The sequence below is a fragment of the Seriola lalandi genome, unplaced genomic scaffold (genome assembly GCF_002814215.2).
Source record: "Seriola lalandi dorsalis isolate HSWRI2012SDOR001 ecotype SW California unplaced genomic scaffold, Sedor1 jcf7180002054469, whole genome shotgun sequence".
Taxonomy (NCBI): Eukaryota; Metazoa; Chordata; class Actinopteri; order Carangiformes; family Carangidae; genus Seriola; species Seriola lalandi.
This window is the reverse complement of record NW_019525022.1, coordinates 1,023,314-1,042,659: the sequence shown is the minus strand read 5'-3', so window position 1 is coordinate 1,042,659 and position 19,346 is coordinate 1,023,314. Positions and strand designations below refer to the sequence as shown.

The 19,346-nt window shown below is 42.4% G+C and overlaps 1 protein-coding gene across 1 annotated transcript in view; it reads left to right on the top strand.

The window, feature by feature from the left end:
• Positions 1-19,346, top strand: part of prkcz (protein kinase C, zeta) — a 105,462-nt gene that overhangs the window by 22,457 nt on the left and 63,659 nt on the right. The gene's annotated exons all lie outside the window — the stretch shown is intronic.

Below are 19,346 nucleotides of genomic sequence, written 5' to 3'. Positions count from 1 at the left end.
CATCCAGATCATTGTAAGTCTGGTTAAAATGCAACCAGAATACAGGGTTCCTTCCTTCTGGCAGTGTGTTAGTGATTTCTGTTACTTATTCTTAACAAAGTGTAAAGCTCTTCAAAATTGAAGTTTCTTGTGCCCGTTGCGAGAACATGCTGTGCATAAGTGTGTATTGTGCTCGGAATCGAAGATCTGTCCTGAGAAGGAAAGCTAAATCTCTGTGAACGAACGCACTGAAAAACTGTGAAATTAAAATTAAATGACATTCTTTAGATTGTTGGCCCAAGTTCTCACGTGTTGAAATTTGAAATCATGGTGTTAAGAAAACTTCTGAGGGCAGCAGATCTGCTCTGTACTGTTGTTCAGAAACACAGGAGGGGTGAATTTTGCTTGACTTGATGTAAACACTGCATCACACGGGTTAGATCACCTTGGTTTAACCATACATTCTCTGTGTTGCTCATTTGTAACTATATTAGTGTCTATATAAAAAAAAGACGGATGTCTTTACTTTCTCTATAATGTGTGACTGTTGGCAGAACAGAATTAAAATCAATTTTCTGTTGTCTTAATAAGTTTGCCAACAGTAGAGAGGTGACAGGAAAGGAGGGGAGAGAGAAATTGGAATAACATGCAACTAAGGTGCACAGCCGGACACAAACTGGGTTTGCTGTGGTTGATGGTCGACACCTTAATCCCTGGGCCAACATGGCGCCCTTAGCACAAGTAATACTTGACTAAAAAAAAAAAAAAATTGAAATCCTCTGTACACAAGCTCTAACAAGTCGATAGAAAGGACATGAAGCAACAGCTGTATTGATGATCTGTCCCTGCAAGTTGACAGGATTGGTTCCTTAGGTTTGTGACGAATGAAACCCCGGCTGTCTGAATCTGTTTTTGTGAGACTGTCATTGGTTCGTTGCAGTTCAAGGTGGGGTATTATATCTTGTATTCTTGTCTCGTATTATATAAAAAACAAGATATGGACATGTTAACAAGGTTAAAAGCTTGATTTTCATTTGAGGGGGTCTTTAACATGAAGCTAAGTTTCCACTGCCATGGCACACCTACTACTACCACTAATTCCAAATAGTGGCTTCATTAATCCCTGATGTTTGCACTCTTACCTCCAGCTGATGGAAGTTAACGTCACTTCGAGTAACTTCCAGGCCATGTCAGGTGTATAGCCTGGATGTTCAGGTGCTCACTGAGCACTGAGCTGAAAATGTTCTTCAGGCTTCCACATTTTTGAGCCAATTGCACATGAGCATGATTGTCCTCCTCTGGCTGAGCTAGCTGGCCGCACATGAACGGCAGAGAAATATCCTGATAAGGCTTTACACCGGACCTGAGTGTGTGTGCTGCTGTTTTTCATCTTTTTGTTCAGTAATGGCTGTATATGTGACATTCCTTCTGGGTCAGAATCTGTCACGTGACCTCCAGTTTCTGCTGTGGCCACTGAGCTGAATCTGTGTCCAGCGCAGTGCTGTTCCTGCTGGCCTGGGTTTTACCTCCACTGTTGGCTGGTAGCATGTCAGTGTTTCACCAGCTCCTGGTCTGACTCCAGCTGTCAGAGCTTAGCTTTTATGACAAATAGGAGTCAAAACATGTCATGATAGCAGGGAAAGGATGAGGGTCTTAAAACTAATGCCCAGCTTTGTCTGTGTGACAGACTGTCTGCTTGACTGTTGAGTTTTCAGTACAGCATCTGTGTAGCTTCAGTTCAGTGGAAAAGCACCAGTGACAATGGGACATGTGACACTGGTAAAAAATATACATGTTAGAATGATTCCCAAAACTACAAGCAAGTGGTGTAGGCTGTGGCCTAGAGCTCTAAGGTCATACAACTGCAGCATCCTCAGTTCAATTCCTAATGGGGATCATTGTCGCATGTCGTCCACCCCCCCACCCCCTGTCTCTACTGTCAGCTGTCAAATAAAGGCAAAAAGAGTCTGCTGTGATTTCTACAGATCTCCCAAAAGGAGGAAAAGGCAGCTCTAATAGAAATAAAAATCAACATGATTGATGAATCACATTACACTGAAGATATTAGAGTCATCACGAAACTGAAATATTTTGGATAATAAGCCTTCATCTATGTCTTCTAATGGAAACAAACCACTGGTTTTACATCCTGTTTGAAATTCAGGTGTCTTTTTAAATCTAACAGTGTGTCTACGCCTGGCTGTGGGTGGGTGTTTTTTTACACAGCTAGGTAAGTAAGGACTGGTGCTGTTGAGTGCGTGGTGCACTGTTAAGCTCTGTTGGGAGACTGAAAGAAGGCAGAGAGAGAGAGAGCGAGCGAGAGACACGAGTCAGCATGGAGGTCCTTCACGCATCACAAGACTCAGCTGTCAAAGTGTGGAAGCCAGTGCAGCAGTGATGACTTACTTTAGTCTGGGACACGCCGGGCACGACTGAAAGACAAAGAGGGAGGGGTGGGGGGGCACAGAGGGAGAATGTTAATAGACTGGATCAAACCAGTCATGTATTTATGCCTCTAGGTCTTTGTCCAGTGAGATGAGACCCTCGGTGTGAGGGCTATTCTGATGTTTGAAAGATTTCAAACATGAAACATTTAAAAAGGACATAAATAAGGTTATTTTCTTTTAAAACATAAAAACAAGGTCTTAGGTAATCTGGACTATTAATTTCATGACATATATTGACAGTCCATGACATTTTTATTCCTATTTCATCAAACAAGTGCTTGAAAATTCTCATTACTGCAACTAATCACCAAAAACAATAGAAAAACAAATACAACATGCATACAACACATGTAATGTCTGAGTTGTAGATGAGGTTGCAAGATGCCAAGCTGGTGAAGCCTCTTCATCTTAGTTGTTGTGGATCTTACAAGCACATGTTTCTCTTTGTGAGACATCAGGTTTAATAATCCAGGAGGCTGCAGAACAACTTTGTCTTTGGCCTCCCTTAGGGAGGTTATTGCTGTCTTCCTTTTTCTTCCCGCTTTGGGGGTTGAGGTCTGCACTGCAGTTCACTGGCGGTTGTGGGGGGCTTGGTGTGCCGCTTTTACATCTCGCACATCTTGTACCTGCACAGCATCTGGCTCGTTGATGGAGGCAGGGGTCAAGTTCATGACCCCTGCCTCCATCAACAGGGAAGGGCGATATGGCCAAAATCTTATGTCACAGTATATGTAATTTTATATCAGCGTGACAGTTTATAGCACAATACAGTAATTGTTCTTTGAATTCAATTAAGAAATGGTTTAAAATAACCATACGGTACGGTCCTTTTACTAACAAGTTCTTCTGCCTTATCTTGGCTCGGTTGCAATGCCTCCTCCTGCTCTGTATTTACGATTTGATTCCAGTGATCCCCAAAGAATTAGCCTCTATTTGTGGCTGTAGCTGCTCTGTATATAAGCTGCTCCACTACTTTGTGACAAACAAATAACTGAACAATCTACAAAACTCCATTGGATTAAACAAGTAATTTTAGTTCTGGCTGTCTAAAATAACCTCATACAACAGGAATAGAAAGAGTTTGACTCATCACTGTTGTCATGACTCACTGCTGATTAAACTATTTTTGTATCATCTATGTGTCATGTCAATAAGTGTAACTCATGGTCGTTCACGTCAGGTCACATTCCTTCAAACACAACTTTTCTTCCAGTTACATTGTAAGTTGCGTCTGTAAAAGTTTTACTAAATGTCAAGCACAACATGGTTTGAACTCTTACTTTGGTGTTACTTTAGGGTTCAGTATTTTTGGTGAATCAGAGTTAATTTTTTTAAATAGCATTTCATTTTTGGCAAAATGTAAAAAACGACTAGTTCTAGAAACAAAGTTTTGGACTTGCGGATTTGACTTATAATTTGTAAATCTTCCCTTGAATAGAGACATCATGGCAAAACTTATTTGATAACGTTATGATTAAATCATTCAGTCTCAACATAACTAGTCTAGAGATTATTAGAAACCATAGCTGTTGTGAGATCCATCAGCTCATGGTGAAGTCCTGTATCAGCAGCAGGAGATACCTTTCAGAACTTAGCAGATATGTCACACATTATTTCCCTCACCTTGACTAATTGCCCCTAGCGAGTCAACTGCTCATTTAGAAGGAATGAGAATGTCATATGCCATGTGTCATTTGTGGTTACCACTAATGAGAGCAGCTGGACATGCATTCAGACTCCACACCCATAATGCTCAGCACACCTCTTGACTTATAAGCATCTCACGCTCCAGAAATAGCAACAGTGGTTTTGTAATGTGTCAGGCCTCCCTGCTGCACTGCAGCACACCCACATGTTCTCCCTGCTGCTGATAACCAAGCAGCTGGGAAGCTTTCTAGCATTGATCTGAATGCAGAAGCTAGCCAGCTCTGTGAGGATGTATTCGATTTGCAAATAACTGATGTCATTTTCTATCAATAGTTGGCTGTATTTATCTAGATCTATTAAAAATAGGGAGAATCTTGAATCAGACTGTTCTTAATCTCGCTCACAGCAATTGTTGCAGGAAAAACAACACATTTCAAAGACATGGAAACCTTGATAATACATTTAGCATCTGTAAGAATTTCAGTAGCAGCCTTAATAAGCCCATCCTGGTCAGGGCATTTCCTGCACCCCTATGGTTATATCCTGTGAGGTCATCTGGACCTCGGTAGGTTTATTTCTGCAGCAGCATAGCTTCCAATACAGAGCTAACATAGTTTTGAAGCTGTCAATGGTAGCCTTGTTAGTGGAGCGCTGACGGTGGCACAGCAGAGTGCCATTGTTCTGCCTTTAACACATTGGTTTCTATACTGACTGGAATGATGCATCGTGGATGACAGAGGCTCTCTCCTGAGACAGCACTGGGTTTGTGTTCGGACTATATGTTGACTAAAAGCTGTCTTTTAATGGGCCGTTCCACTGAAACACACAAGTAAAATATTTTACTAGTTGCTCTTGGATTTTCTTTTTTCTTTTTTAATTACTGTTGGTTATAAGCAAAAGGATAATGATTACATGTTTCCTCATAAAGTTTATTTAATTATCTTAAAAAGCTGAATTAAATTCTACCTTTGTAGCATGGTGTCTGTTAGTTGCTGTATTAAATTTAATTGTGATACTCTGTGGGCAAGTAAATTTGGGCAGATAGGCAAGAGATAAGACTTTTACTTAGGCGTGAAGACCTTAGATATAAATAGCTTTGTGTCCTTTGAGCTCTCCTTTAGTGGAAGAGTGACTTCAAAGCTCCGGAAAAAGCTTGTAAGTGGACTTTGAGTAAAGATTCTTTTTTGGTCGAAATATAAGAGGTTTTGGGGCTAATGCTGCGAGCGTTGTCAAAGCACAAATATTTATCATATAGTAATATAAAATGTTTAGTCCACTGCAAATCACTTATTCTTCCCAAAAACACTCCCCAAAGCAGACCATAGCATTGTAGAGTTAATAATTAGTATTATAAAATTTGAAATCTTTCAGGAGCTAGGTAACGTAGAACATGTCTTGTTATCAGCCATGACAGCAGGGCTGGTTTTGTGAGTTGGTGTGTGTGTGAGTCATTATGGCAAGATGTGGTCCTGGAGACACCTACTGTAGCAGGAACTACCACAGAGGTGGTTTTCAGTACTTTGGCAGGTGTTCAGCGTCACAGCTGTGCAAGACGCTGTCACGAAACTTTACAGGTGTATAGTTGAGATCGAAATGAAGGCTGAGCTTGAAAATGGGTGTGGTCCGACGCATGTGTGCTGAGTACTCATGGGACAATGCAATTATAACTGTTGAGTATTCATTTAATGTTGTAGTAATGACTACTGAGAATTCAAGTTTGTGTGTAATGGCGGTTTCTGAGACCGAGACCACGATACAAACATCCACGATCTTGTGTCAGTCCAGGCCGGTGTTGGTGTAAGGGTGTGGGGAATGTCCTCTTGACTCATTTTAGGCCCTGAATACCAATCACTCATGGTTTGAATGCCGCATATCTGAGTATTGTTGCTGACCATGTGCATCCCTCTATGGTCACAGTTTACCATCTTCTAATGGCTACTTCCAGCAGGATAATGTTCCATGTCACAAAGTAAAAGTCGTCTCAAGTTGGCGTGAGACCTGAATCCAGTAGAACAGCTTTGGGATGTGGTAGAAATCTGCAGAAATCATGTGATACAGACATTTCAACATCTTGTTAAATCCATGCTATGAAGAACTGAGGCTGTTTTTAACTATCCAGTATGAGTATGGTGTTCCTAATAAAGTGCTCAGTGAGTAAGCTTCCATCTGTGCTACACAGACCTCAGCAGTATCCTCTAGGAGTTTCAGACCATCATGTGCGGCATTGAAAATAGTAATGAACAGAAATGAAGACCAATTGGAAAATCGTTCCACTTTGTCTCCCCTCGTAGCTGTAATGTTTCCGTTGAGTGAGCTGTGTCTGCTTATGTAAAGAAGGAATTGTAATGACTCGTTGTGGTGCTGCTTACACCCACATGAGGGTTTGCAGGTCCTCACTGGCAGAGGGATGTGACGCTCTGCAGTAAATATTATTCTCATTTTTGTACATCTGGCATTGCAGTGGATGCTGTCGAAATGCAACCCATTTCCTGTGTATTGTCACAGCTGTTGACAGGTACTGAGCTGTCAACACGACACACACACACACACACACACACACACACACACACACACACACACACACACACACACACACACACACATCGGCCCAGTCCAACACAGACTCCCAGTCTCTCAACACTGTTTATCACATCTCTGATGACATACCACTCAATTGACTTCCCCCTCAGGCTGTAATGGCTTGGATGATCCAGTTGCCATGCAGATGAGTATGATTGTTTGGTGACTGCAGTGTGCTCATGTGTGCAGAAGAGAGAGGCACACACAGAGAGGGAGAGGAGTGTAAAGTGGCTGTGTATGATGTGATAAATCAGATGAAGCCTCAGCAGAGCATGACATGTTGAGAGAGCAGCACACAGTGAGGTAATACAGCTTTGATTATGATGCACCTATAGCTACAGTGAACTTTCACTCTAGGGGTTTTCCCATCCAGTCTCGCTCACTGACCCATTTAATTTCTCTGGAAATTTTGCCAAATCCAGTGGGACTGTGTTGGTTTTCATGTGTTGGCATGCAAACAGTGACAGAACTAAAAATAATCTATCACTTCCACTTAATGTACAATTCTCTCCCAAACAAACAAGTAAGTAGCGATTTATGATAAGAAAATAATGGCATTTAAACTTTGGTGATGAATACCATCGGCTGGATACAGTGTAACATTGCTTCTACAAACATCACCAATGTACAGGAGCAGCATTTTGGGAAATACGTATATTTGCTTTGTTAACACTTATACCTGCCAGCCAGATTTTGGCTGCACGGTGGTGCAGTGGTTAGCGCTGTCGCCTCACAGCAAGAAGGTTCCGGGTTCAAGTCCCGGCTCGGCCGTGGGATCTTTCTGTGTGGAGTTTGCATGTTCTCCCCTTGCCTGTGTGGGTTCTCTCCGGGTACTCCGGCTTCCTCCCACAGTCCAAAGACATGCAAAATGGGGACTAGCTTAATTGGATACTCTAAATTGACCATAGGTGTGGCGGTTGTCTGTCTCTATGTGTTTGCTCTGCGATGGACTGGCGACCTGTCCAGGGTGTCCCCCGCCTCTCGCCCGAAAAGATGCTGGGATAGGCTCCAGCCCCCCCCGCGACCCTACTAGAGGATAAGCGGTAGAAAATGAATGAACTATAAGATTTTTTTGTGATCAATTATTTATTGTATAAATAAGGAAATACAAAATGCAACACAAAACATAAACAACTGTTGTCTTCATTGCCTGCTTGTGGATGGAGCTGGGAGGATTCCTGACATGTTCACATACGAAAACATTTTGTAAAGACTGGGGATCTGCAGGGTCACTATTTGCAAAGCTATGACTAGATTCCTTTCAGATTATTTCCCATCATGCTCCTGGTGGACATTTACCAGAAAAAAAAAAACTTTTCTTCTCTTTAAAATTGTACATCATTATTATTATTACTAACACCCACATTCTCTCCCTGATGTCGCCTCCATGCTCACAATAAGCTCAGTTTGCTGCTTCCTGTTTGGTGCTGGAGAAGCTAACAACTTAAGACAGCTCGGACGAACACCTTACACCAAACAATTGAGATGAGGGGAAGGCACCACAACTCTAGCAAAACTGATTTTATTCTGACATGGAAGTTTGTCTGTGACAGTGAAATCGCTTGGAGAGTCGTCTGGTGTGAGGCCGCATAGGAATGTTCATGAGCGGCAAAAATATAATCTTATTATTTTGATGCATTTAAGACTAAGCAGTGATCCAGCAAAAATACCAAACTTATTAAGCAGGTATCAGCCAGTTGCAACTAAGCCACATCAAATACAGTCTCTTCATCAGTGTTACTTTACAATTCAGTGCTCATGCTGTCAGGTACATAAATCACTTTATAAAATTGTTAATATGGTGATAAATACCCAGAGTACACAGGAAATCCCCTCTGTTTTTATCTCTGGTTTTATATCAAAACAAGGAGCTAAAAGAGGCGAAAGAACTGAGGACAACTGCAGAGATTAGTGATAATTCTCTGTGCCTTTGTCACTACAAGTCACACATTTCACCTTTATATAAAGACAGTTGATCCATTTTGAATGTAAGAGTAGTGCAGCTTAAAATAAGTTGACATCTTGTACTGCTCACTACACTCCTGTTTTTATTAAATCTCAGAATAATCTAAATGATTAGGTGGAGCTTGACCTTGGGCAAACACTACATTCCTCAGTGTCCCAGCTAATATTAGCATAGCTGAGATAGTTTGGGTTTCTCAGAGTGAGAGTTCAGCTGGATTATTGTAAACAGAACAGCATGTTGTTGTTGAGCAGGTTTAACAAAGAATGCTAGCATTATGATTCATTAACAGGAGCACACTGTAGGTTTGACGCTGTGTACGAGCATCAGAACATCGTGTAACTTGTGACTGCCATAGATAATATGTTGTCTGACATGGAGACAATAGTTTTTATCGGAGCATACACATACTGTGAAGGAGTCAAGAAATTAGCTGTAGAAACTGGTCGTCTCTTTGTTTTCACATCACTATCTGTGTGTTTATGTAGTTCACAACACTTATTTTGTGTCTGTCCCTGTTGTACACTGATTACATAATGCCGTGACTGCAGGAGACATCAAAGCCAACCCTAACCCCGGCAGCAGGACATCATCCTTGGTCTCTTGCCCACTGAGGAATCCCTGATTTCCCAGGAGTGATTGCTCTGAGCTCTCAGCTTCAAGAAGCAATGGACTGACTTCTCATTATGTTGTCTTAGTGAGCTGTGTGTGCTGTGTGGGCCTGCGAGTCAATACGAGACAGGCTCCCGCACGAGTTGATGAAAAAAACCACTTTCTGGCCTCTGTGAGGAATCACTGCTATACGTCTGATGCATTGACACTATTATTACACAGGTTTAGCCAGGCCTTTTTATATTCTTACTTGTCTTTGCTGATGTGATGTTCTCATCTTCAAGAGTTGAAAATCTCTCTCCAAGACAATAATGAACCATAATGAAGTACAGCTGAGCCCAAATTAATTTCAGTCTGTTGAAGATGTAGAAGAAGCAGGAATTTGACATTACAGTGTGATCTTCAATGGGGGGGAGTTCGACCTACGTGGTTTCCATTTAAAAAGTCCATGAACAGGCTGCTTTGTGAGTAACTCACTGCTTGACAGGTTACAGCCTTGCCTCTGCCATATATCCTTTCTATTTCTAAACCCCTTCATTAATTTTAAGAAGTGCACAAGATTGGAGAAAGGTTAGATTCCTTTTTTCCTTGAGATGGCCTGTGGATGCACGGCACAAAGGACTTTGTAGGTTTTGGATTAGCTGGACCAATACTGAAAAATCTCTGCACTGAACTGAACTGTCAAGGAAGATCGTTTTGCAGAGTGTTTGCTGATACGCCTGCGGGGTCAAAAGGGTCAATCAGTGGCTTGAGTAGTCAGATGGATTCTTTTTCTTACGTTTTCATAACACAGATGCAAACACTTTCCTTCAAAGCAGGACCAAGTGATGGCAATATCTGTCCATCCAACGCCTTAGTCCAGAGCAAGATATCTCAACAGCTATCGGCCAGATTGCTGTGGGATTTTGTCTGTATAGTCACAGCCCCCAAAGGAAGACTTGTAATGATTTTGGTGACCCCTTGACCTTTCATGTACTGCCACCATCAGGCAAACAGTCCCCCTTGACCACACTTTGGTCTAGGATTGTTCCATATCATATTATATTAATAATACTGGGATGTGTTGACATGCTCAAAGTGACCATACATACATGCTGAAAGTAAAATTAGAGTGTAAAAGTAAAAATGAGGTGGTGGGTGTTGTGGAAGTGGCTGGATGACATTAAAATTAGAAAACAAGACTAGGTCAAACCCTAGTTTATGGATGAACCACATCATAGGCTATTTTCATTCTGCCTGGTGTCAGCTGGTTTCGGCTCTTTATCTGTTTGCCTCTCTCCTCCTCTCTGTGCTCACGTATACAGTATTTTAATACAGCTGAATTCACAATAAAGCTGTTCTCATTTAAATGTTTTTCTGTTTTTATTGTCAAACAACAGAACAAGTATGAATCAGTCATATTTATTATCTAAATAAGCCAATTAATTTTCTGCCTAGTTAATTGACTAATTGTTTACTAATCGTTTCAGCTCTAGTTGAGTTATCACATAAAAGCTTGGGAGTCGTGGAATGAAACAGTGCACTCAACATAAAGCTTCCCCCCGCTGCTCTGATTCTGATTTCAGTGGAACATTTGTTGCACTGAAAGGCATCTTGTTGTTGCTTGGCAGCACCGTAAGTGCTGTCAGTAAGCTGTGTGCTGGTGAGCTACACATTTTAACTGTCAGAGGCACCTACAGTTAGTGGTGGGCGATCAGACGATCTTATATCCCGGAGTATCTTACTTTGGCATATGATCTACTTCAGATTAATTGCACAGGTTGCCTCATTAAACGTTTCTATATTTAGATTTTTCATTTTAAAAGTTCAGTAGCTGCTAACCAGCCCATTGTTAACGGTTAAACAGCTAGCCCGCTAACTGTAGCTGGTGACGGCAGTACTGACTAAGATCAGTGTAGCGTCACATGCACCAGTTCTGCACCTGAGCAGAAGAAGAACCACCGTCACCACCGCTGCAGCTACATATAACACACACAAAAAGGTCTAACAGCCAGACAAATACTCCATCTAAGCTAAGGTGTAATTGGTTGCGACACAATTTGTAAACAGAAGAATAGCAGTGAGCGGACAAACATCCGAAAGAAGTGGAAACTGTATGCAACGATTTGTGAGTTGGGCCTTTGAGTTGAAGTGAACATATGCACAACAAGGTCTGCGGGGAGACTCGTGATTCTGACTGTAGATCGTGATCATATCTAAGGAGATTGTTATATGATCTTTGTGGCCAGATCGCCCACCCCGAACCACAGTGTGTTCAAGCAATCAATAACACAATAATAAGAACCTTCTGGTTCAGTCTCCAACAACTCCTGAGGAAAATACCTGGCTCCTTAGCTGCTAAATGCTCCGGCTGCGTCTGTCTGCTGTTTAGTGCTGGACAGTTAGTTTACAGCAGGTTGATCAGAGCTCCCTTTTTTGTAAACAGATGCCTATAGGAGTTGATGAGAGGAGATTCAACTCAGCCAGCAGTCAAACCAACAGTGAGAGATCTGCTTTGTATATCCCCGTTGACCTGTTAATGACTATAGGCAATGCAAGAATGGAAAATAATCTTTGTCTACTTCAAGCCACTATGTGTGGAATTTAAATGTTAATTTCTCATCATTCAAGTTTCCTGATGGCAGATTCTTTTGTAGTTTGTAGAAAAATTCTCCAGTGCTGTTTCACACTACTGCTGCTGGAATGCCGACGTCAGCACCTGCCTAAATAACTGCTGGTCGATGGGTATTTATTTGAAACTCTTTCAGCTTCACAACTAAATGTTTTTATGCTGCAGGCAGTGAAAACATTACTTAGTTCAGTGACTGTCTAACACATCCTCTGGGCACTAAGAGATGCCAGACTGTGTTTCTGGCAGTTTCCAGCTCCTTGGGCCTTTCCAAGCATTCTGTGGTTGCTCTGTCAAAGTAGAACCAAATGCAAACTTCCACTGCTTCAGATCCTTTTTTAAAATTTTTTTTATTGCGCTAGTGTACCATTAACTGTGCTATTGTGTCTTCTTTTGGATCATACTGTATATCATTAGATATTAGCAGAGGAGGATGAACAGAAAAACACAGATCTGAGCTTGTAGCCCGAGACTGAGTCATTAGAACTTTCTGCTGTCCACTCATAATGAATCGCACATAATTGAGAACATCTTCATGTATGCGTGTTTGATTTTTCCTCAAAGAACAGCTTTGTTCTTAATTTGTTCCCTCAGTGACAGATGTTGGTGCTGATATAAACCCAAATGAACCACTGATGCAGGTCAGATTTGGTAGCACCTCTTTACTTACAGTACATTCCCACTGGAGCCAACTTCATTTTACCTACAGTAAACAGTATGTGCAGTGTAAGACACTTCAAGAGAGAAAAAGACCTTCCTGAACTGGTTCCAAATTCTCACTGAATGTGTCACAGCAGGGTTTGTGGTATAATAAGAAACGGGCTTTAGTCGTGGAGGTTCAGTACACAGTAACGCTGGTAAGGAGGTACGCCTACAAAATGAACCATTTAGGGGTATGTGAGTTATCTAAGTCACTCATCCAGAATGTGAACGCCCTGATGTCGGCCGCCCATTAATAAAACAAAAAAAAATTAGGGCGTGTTGTACCGCCATGGAGGCGAGGCCTCTGCAGTATGCTTTTCTGTATACGTGGGACTGTTTTGTTCCAGACAAAGGTTGATATAAGCTTGTCTATGGAGCTTAAGAAGAATTTGGTCAGAAATATAGGAAACAGATAAAGAGGTTTATGTAAACATTCATCTTGATGGTATTGATCCTTCCACTCAGAGAGAGGGGCAGCAGGTCCCATTGTTTATGTCCTCTTTCAGACCACTTATCTTAGCTTTGTACAGGTCTTTATAACTACGTGTAATCCAGATTTCTTTTGCAGATGTATTGATTGGTGTTATTCACGCTTGATATGACTTCACATTACATTAGAATCTGACCTGAACTATTCTTATTCTTCTTTTGTGAGAGTGACTTGGTTTCTGGAAAAGCCCAGCCTCGACAAAGTCAGCAGTCCTCTGGGAGCAGAGCCTTCTCTCCTCTCCTCCTATTTTTACTAACTGGGTTGGAACTAAACCTTTAAGTAACATGGCAGTTGTCTTATCCAACTTGAATGTGGGTCATATCAACCTTCAGATGAAGAAATGTTTTACTTAAGGACCGATGATTCAAACTCTCTTTAACCTGTGCCTCCGAGACCAATCCCTGTCCCCCAAATCCGCAGGAAAGAAACGATTAGAGCTTTGAGAACTGGGGCGTTTTATATAAAGACAACCCCTCTGCTGGTTGGCTTTATGGATTGCAGTTAATTTATATCAGAAGCTTTTTTCCTCTCTGACACATCTGATGGGTTAGCCCGTCCAGCAGAGGACTCTCTGGGAAGAGCTTATGAGCTTACAGTGTGTTGAACGGTTCATGCAAAATTGAAAGAGAGCTGTTTTTTTTTTTCCTCTTCTCACAACAAAGACAGTGACTCAGAGATGAGTTGAGATGAGAGGAAACATGTTACCTACAAAAATAGGTCTGATTTCCCGCAGGACTGTTAGGAAGGTGGTCGTGTTTCTGTACCAGAGGGACCAGATCAGGGTAAAACACTAATCTTAGAAGACATTAGTTCTAAAATACTCCTTCTGGTCCTACTTGGACACGTCTTCAGTGATGAACCCAGGGTCAGCGGGTGCTTCGGGGGATCATCAGACACCCTCACCTGGCCGACCCAGCCTAGAGTGATTAGCCTCTGACTTATGTCCAAGTGGCGTGCTCATCCACCCCCACCCCCCCCCTTTATGCGCTGCAGTCGTCTCACTCCATGGAGTGTTAGTGTTCACTGCACCACAGCACCCAACCTTGACTGGCTCACAGCACAGTGTCCAGCCTTTTGTCCAGCACTCTGACACCAGGTTCACATATTTTGCCCTTTTCTGCTCATCAGCCTCTTCGATTTTGTCTTCAGAGGGGACAGCAAGTTCCAGCAGGACCACTTGCTGTGTAGACTCTGATGTTAACACCTGAATTGGTTGATTCAGTAACAAGCAAAACACACAAAGAACAGCTCCAGTCTCATTGTGGTTAGTTGGTTGCAGACTTGTAGTCAGTTGTCAGCAGTGGCCATTATTTGGCTAGTCAGTGCCCATCCCTGCTGGAGTTGAGCTTTTGAGGCCAAAATCTAAATCTTGGAGGAAGTCTGAGTGGAACTGAAGTGGCTGTTGTGATGGCAGCCAACATGGCTGTGACAAGCTGTCAATCAAACCAACACCTGACATTATATTTCATTGTGAGAATCATTCCATTGAGGAGATACTATAGAGACACACGATAAAAAAGTGAAATATTTGGACCTTACGCTTTCGTGAAATAAAAAAAAAGATTAACTTTGTTATCTAATACTGATGTTTTCTTGGAGCCAACATCTGTGGCCACAGGAGGAAATGCAAGGTATAGCTCTTTTAGATTGGCTTCATTAGTTGATTTTAGAGCTCACACTTTACTTTTCATTCTGCATCAGAGGTTTGATATCCAGCATTAGTTGTTGCTTGATCTAGACAGATATCAGTACTGTTTACTGTCACATGAGCAACCCGACACCCAAGCATCCTTACAACTAGCAGCACGATTGCAACAAGAAATAAAACAGTTTTTGTTTGTTCCATAACAATATTTAGAAGTGTTCAGTACTCAGCACAGCCTTAAAGCACTCGTCTCTTCTCTACCTCTGCTGCTGACCTCATTCTGTTGTGCAGCTGGATTTGGAGTGGTTGGCATGTCCCACTATTGAACCTCTGCAGTGAATAGCGTTAGCCCGGAGCACATCTGTTCAGAAGGCTAATCCACAAAGGGCTAGGGTCCCTTGCATAATGCTCCCACTGGGCAACCACTTACGCTGGCACAAACCAGCCACACAACAATGCCGCCGCTCACGCTAGCCTCGGTGTGGCTACATGCCGAGCAGAGAGAGAAGGACCACTAAGCTGCTACGTTGAGCTGACTCGTGTTTGAGTGCTGTTAACTGTCTGTGGCAGAGTTGTTGTCCTCATTTCAGAGGCCTCTCCCCGGCTTTTCCCCTTTGTCTGACTGTCCTCTCTTTCTTATATTATAACCCCTCCTCATCTGTCAATCTCCTCTGCTTTCTTCCTCTCATCTCTGTTTTTAACCCCACTCTCTTGCATTTGTCTTTTAGTCTGCATTCCTCTGCTCAGTGCGCCACATGCCTGACCAGGTCACCCTGATATTCTTTGTTGTTTTTGATATTCTGAAGTCAAAGCATTTTGTGCAAAGCCCTGCAATCTTACATAATACAGTAATACAGCACAATGGCCTGTGAATGGTTTATAGACAAAGGAGCTGAAACTCTATCATGAGCAGGAAAACTAGGATTTAGTTGGGTCATTAGGACTTAGCCAAACTTTAATATATTGGGTCTAGCACTGTGGGTTGTTGTGTGTGTTATTCTGGCTAAGTTGGCTGAGTGTGGAGCACCATTGTTACATTTCAGTACAAGCTACAAAGTCAACCTTTGATATCCAGTGAAGGTGCATGGTTTCAGTGACTAGATCCGTGGTTCCCGACTTGTGGGCCAGGGCCCACTGGTGCACCGCGAAGGTATTGCAAGTGAGCTGACAAATCATTTGCAAAACTGTACAATATTGGTGAAAACATGTAATTATATACATATATATATTCTTTGTGGTCATGCATATTTGTGCAGTTGATCAATAGCTGTCTTGACAAATAGAGGAAGCAATCATATCAGCTGTGTGATAAATAACCCTGCTGTGCTGGGCCATAAACGGCACAAAAGAGGCATGGTCTGCAGACAGACGCGAGGCAGGAGTCAGTGGAACAAGTGCGTCTTTTGAATAAACTGGCTGGAGATTTTTGTGCGGTTAGTGACAGAGCTAGCTAGCACCCACTTAATTTGGGGAGCTATTGCGACTGACCTAGGCTGTTATGTCACAGCTGGCTAGTGTGTAGCGGTTAGCTTGTCAGGTACAATAGTGCAGTCAACTAGCACTGCGAGTGGTGACTGTCCCCAAGCTTCTAACAGGAGGTATTTATAAGCCTCACCTGTAGGTCAAGAGTTATGATAGTGTGAGAAACCCTCCCCAAATAATTTTGGACATGACATGAAATAGCAAGACAACTAATGCATGATGCAGTCACTTGAAGTGTTGATATCCATAAGAATATATACGTGTGGTTTTAAGAACCAAAAACCATCTCAGTGTAGTTTTACATCTGCTCTCTCAGGCTTCTCTCTGGAGCTCCAGTAACAACAGGTTGGTGAGCCAATCAGAAGAGAGGCTCAAAACCTGTGTGCATATCAATATGGAATCTAGACCTGCTTTATAGTCAAAAGAAATGGAAAACTCACTTTATACAATAATGGGACCTTTAAAGAAAAAAAGCTATATAGATATTTATAGCTTATATAGAAAATATAGTAACATAGAATGTCTGAATACATTTGCCCCACAGGTACAAATAAAGTTTTATTGAACTGAATTGAGATGAACGTCTCATACTAAAGGATCCAGAGGATCCAGGAGGAAAAGGGTTCAGAATTTGGAGAAAAAAGTAGTGTCTCAAACTGTTTGATCATGGCAGTGATACTATTGCAGTAAAAAAAAAAAAGATATTAAATGTGAGAAGCTTGATATTTTAAAACCTCTGTAAAACACTATTACTACTATCAAGAATGTAAAAACAAGCCGCAGTGGTGCCTTAAAGAGGAAGATGTTTGTTTGAGTGAAGTTAGCTGGTGTAGCTGAAAGGACTGAGTGAGTGCCAATAACCACATAGAGTAAAGGGAATGTTGTATCTCCACTTCCAATCACTCAGTTCCTCCCAGTGGAGAACCTCTTTAAAACCAGTCAGCCTGTGTTTTTCCGATGCACGACACTGCTCCCAGCCACAGTGTCGATTCACAGTGAGCGAGTGGCTGCGCTACACCACCTGCTCCTGGTAGCGCTGATAAAGTTAAAAGGTGTTGAAAGTTGCTTTGATAAAGCTGTGGGTCCAGCCTAGAGAATAGCCTTCCACCCTCACTGTGAAGGAATGCAGAAAATGCTTGCACAACCTCCCCGGTATTGCAACACTGGCGGGCAAGGATAGACATAAATTTGTCCAAGTCTGTGTTTGGCGCTGGGAGAGCGGGAGAGAGCTCTGGGCGTGCCTGTCCGAAAACAATCAGTTTTCATGGTGGAATTTACAGGATTTGATCATCACGTCATCTAAGGCCTGAACTTTACTGAAGGAGCATCTTCTGGTTTTAGTTTTCTGATTTTCCTATGAATACTTTGCTAGATTTTTGAGGCTGATGCTGATATTGTTATTTAAGAGTTTTAAAAATCTGATGATATATCAGATGATAGTATTAATGTTTTACATAATCACATAGCATAGCTTATGTTTGTGTTTTTAAAGAGTTGTGACCAGAATACTGAGCAGGACCTTTTACTTGTGAGTGCTCTCTGGTGGACAGGCTGTGTAATAGAGACACTGGTTATAAATGACTTCAAACCTAGGGTCACAGCCTGGCTCTTACAGCCATGACAGGGAGGGCCACATACCACACCAACAGAAATCCCTGAAATACATTTTAACCCAAAAAAAAAATCACAAAGCGTGGAGCGTGAACGTCAGTAAGATCAGTGTGAGGTGGATGAAGTGCGGGCGGAGAGGGTGTGTGGTGCGCCAACAGGCTGCTTGCAGAGAGAGGGAGAGAGGGAGAGAGAGAGAGAGAGAGAGAGAGAGAGAGAGAGTAACCGGACCTAGATTTTATTGGCTGGTGAATACCGGGCCCAGGTGTCGCACAAATAACAACAGGGGTGACCACACCTTGTTTTGACGGATACACCCATAACAACACATCTGCAATAAGCCAATAAACATGTTTAACATTCCAGGCCTGGTCAATAAAAAGAACAGATTCATTTGATGTAGCCAGTGCCTTAATGTGTTTTTTAGAAAGAGGAAGTTTGGGTTTTAACAGCAAGGATAACGTCATATAGGTTAGCGATCACGGATCCTGTAAGACTTGTGGAGCTAAGGTTAACAGTTGTATGATTTAATTTAAACTGTGATTAATTAGGAATCATTCATTCATTCCTTTTTGGGGCGCGACACACAGACATCTGCCCAGTTTTCTGTCCAGGAGATGTGCAGTGTGCTGTAAGAGCATCACAGGTTGGAATATTAGTGGAGCAGCAAACTTCCTCTCAGTTTGATGGAGTATGTTGAGTCCATCCAGATACAGGTGTTGAGGACAGTGTAGCTGTCATCCACGATGTACTCCAATAGGCATAGAACTGACACTAAAAATAGTCCTCAAGGTTTAAATTTAGGTTCAAATGTGTTGTGTGCAGAAGATGCTGCTTTCGGATTCAGAGCCACTTCTGCCATCTTGTGGGCAACATGGTGTAACTGCAACACAAAGCAGACGATGGGTTCCTGTGACAAACCTCAGTCATGTGGCGTGATCCCTGTTCAGACGTGCACATGAAGAAATGTATTTTTTAAAGCGTATTTTGTAATTTGCGCATGTTTGCATAATCCCTCTGTGATGTGTACTATCAGTAGTGTGTGTTTAGTGTGACAGAAAGATGAAGAGAAGCAGCCTGGAGGGGAGTGAAAGCAAATAAGGAGGGAAGGGAGGGGAGGGAGGAGAGAGTGACACAGAGACACAAGCGAAGCTGTTTGGTGAGAGCAGGAGGAGGAGGAGGAGGAAGACAGGATGAGGAGAGGAGTGGTGGAGGATGTACGGGAGACTACCATGAGATCCAGGGTGTGAAGGCGAGGGAGCGGTACCGTTCAGCTGGAGGGATGCTACTCACGCTGCTTTTCTACCTTCGACTCAAAGGTAGGGGATCCTGGGTCAGCATGGACGGCTCTGCCGCCGGGATCCGGACAACGTTAGGTCACCTGAGGTCTGTGCAGCGACAGACAGTCAGCCACAGAGCATGTCAGGCTCAGCAGAGAGGTTGCACTGGAAGTGAGTTAAGTTGAAGTGAGCTGCTTTGCCTTTCTTTGCCAGCGATGACATCATTAAGTATCAGCTGGTTAAGGAAATAGGTTACTCTGCTGAAGCGTGTTTCTTCTTTTTTATACTAATCATGCAAAACTG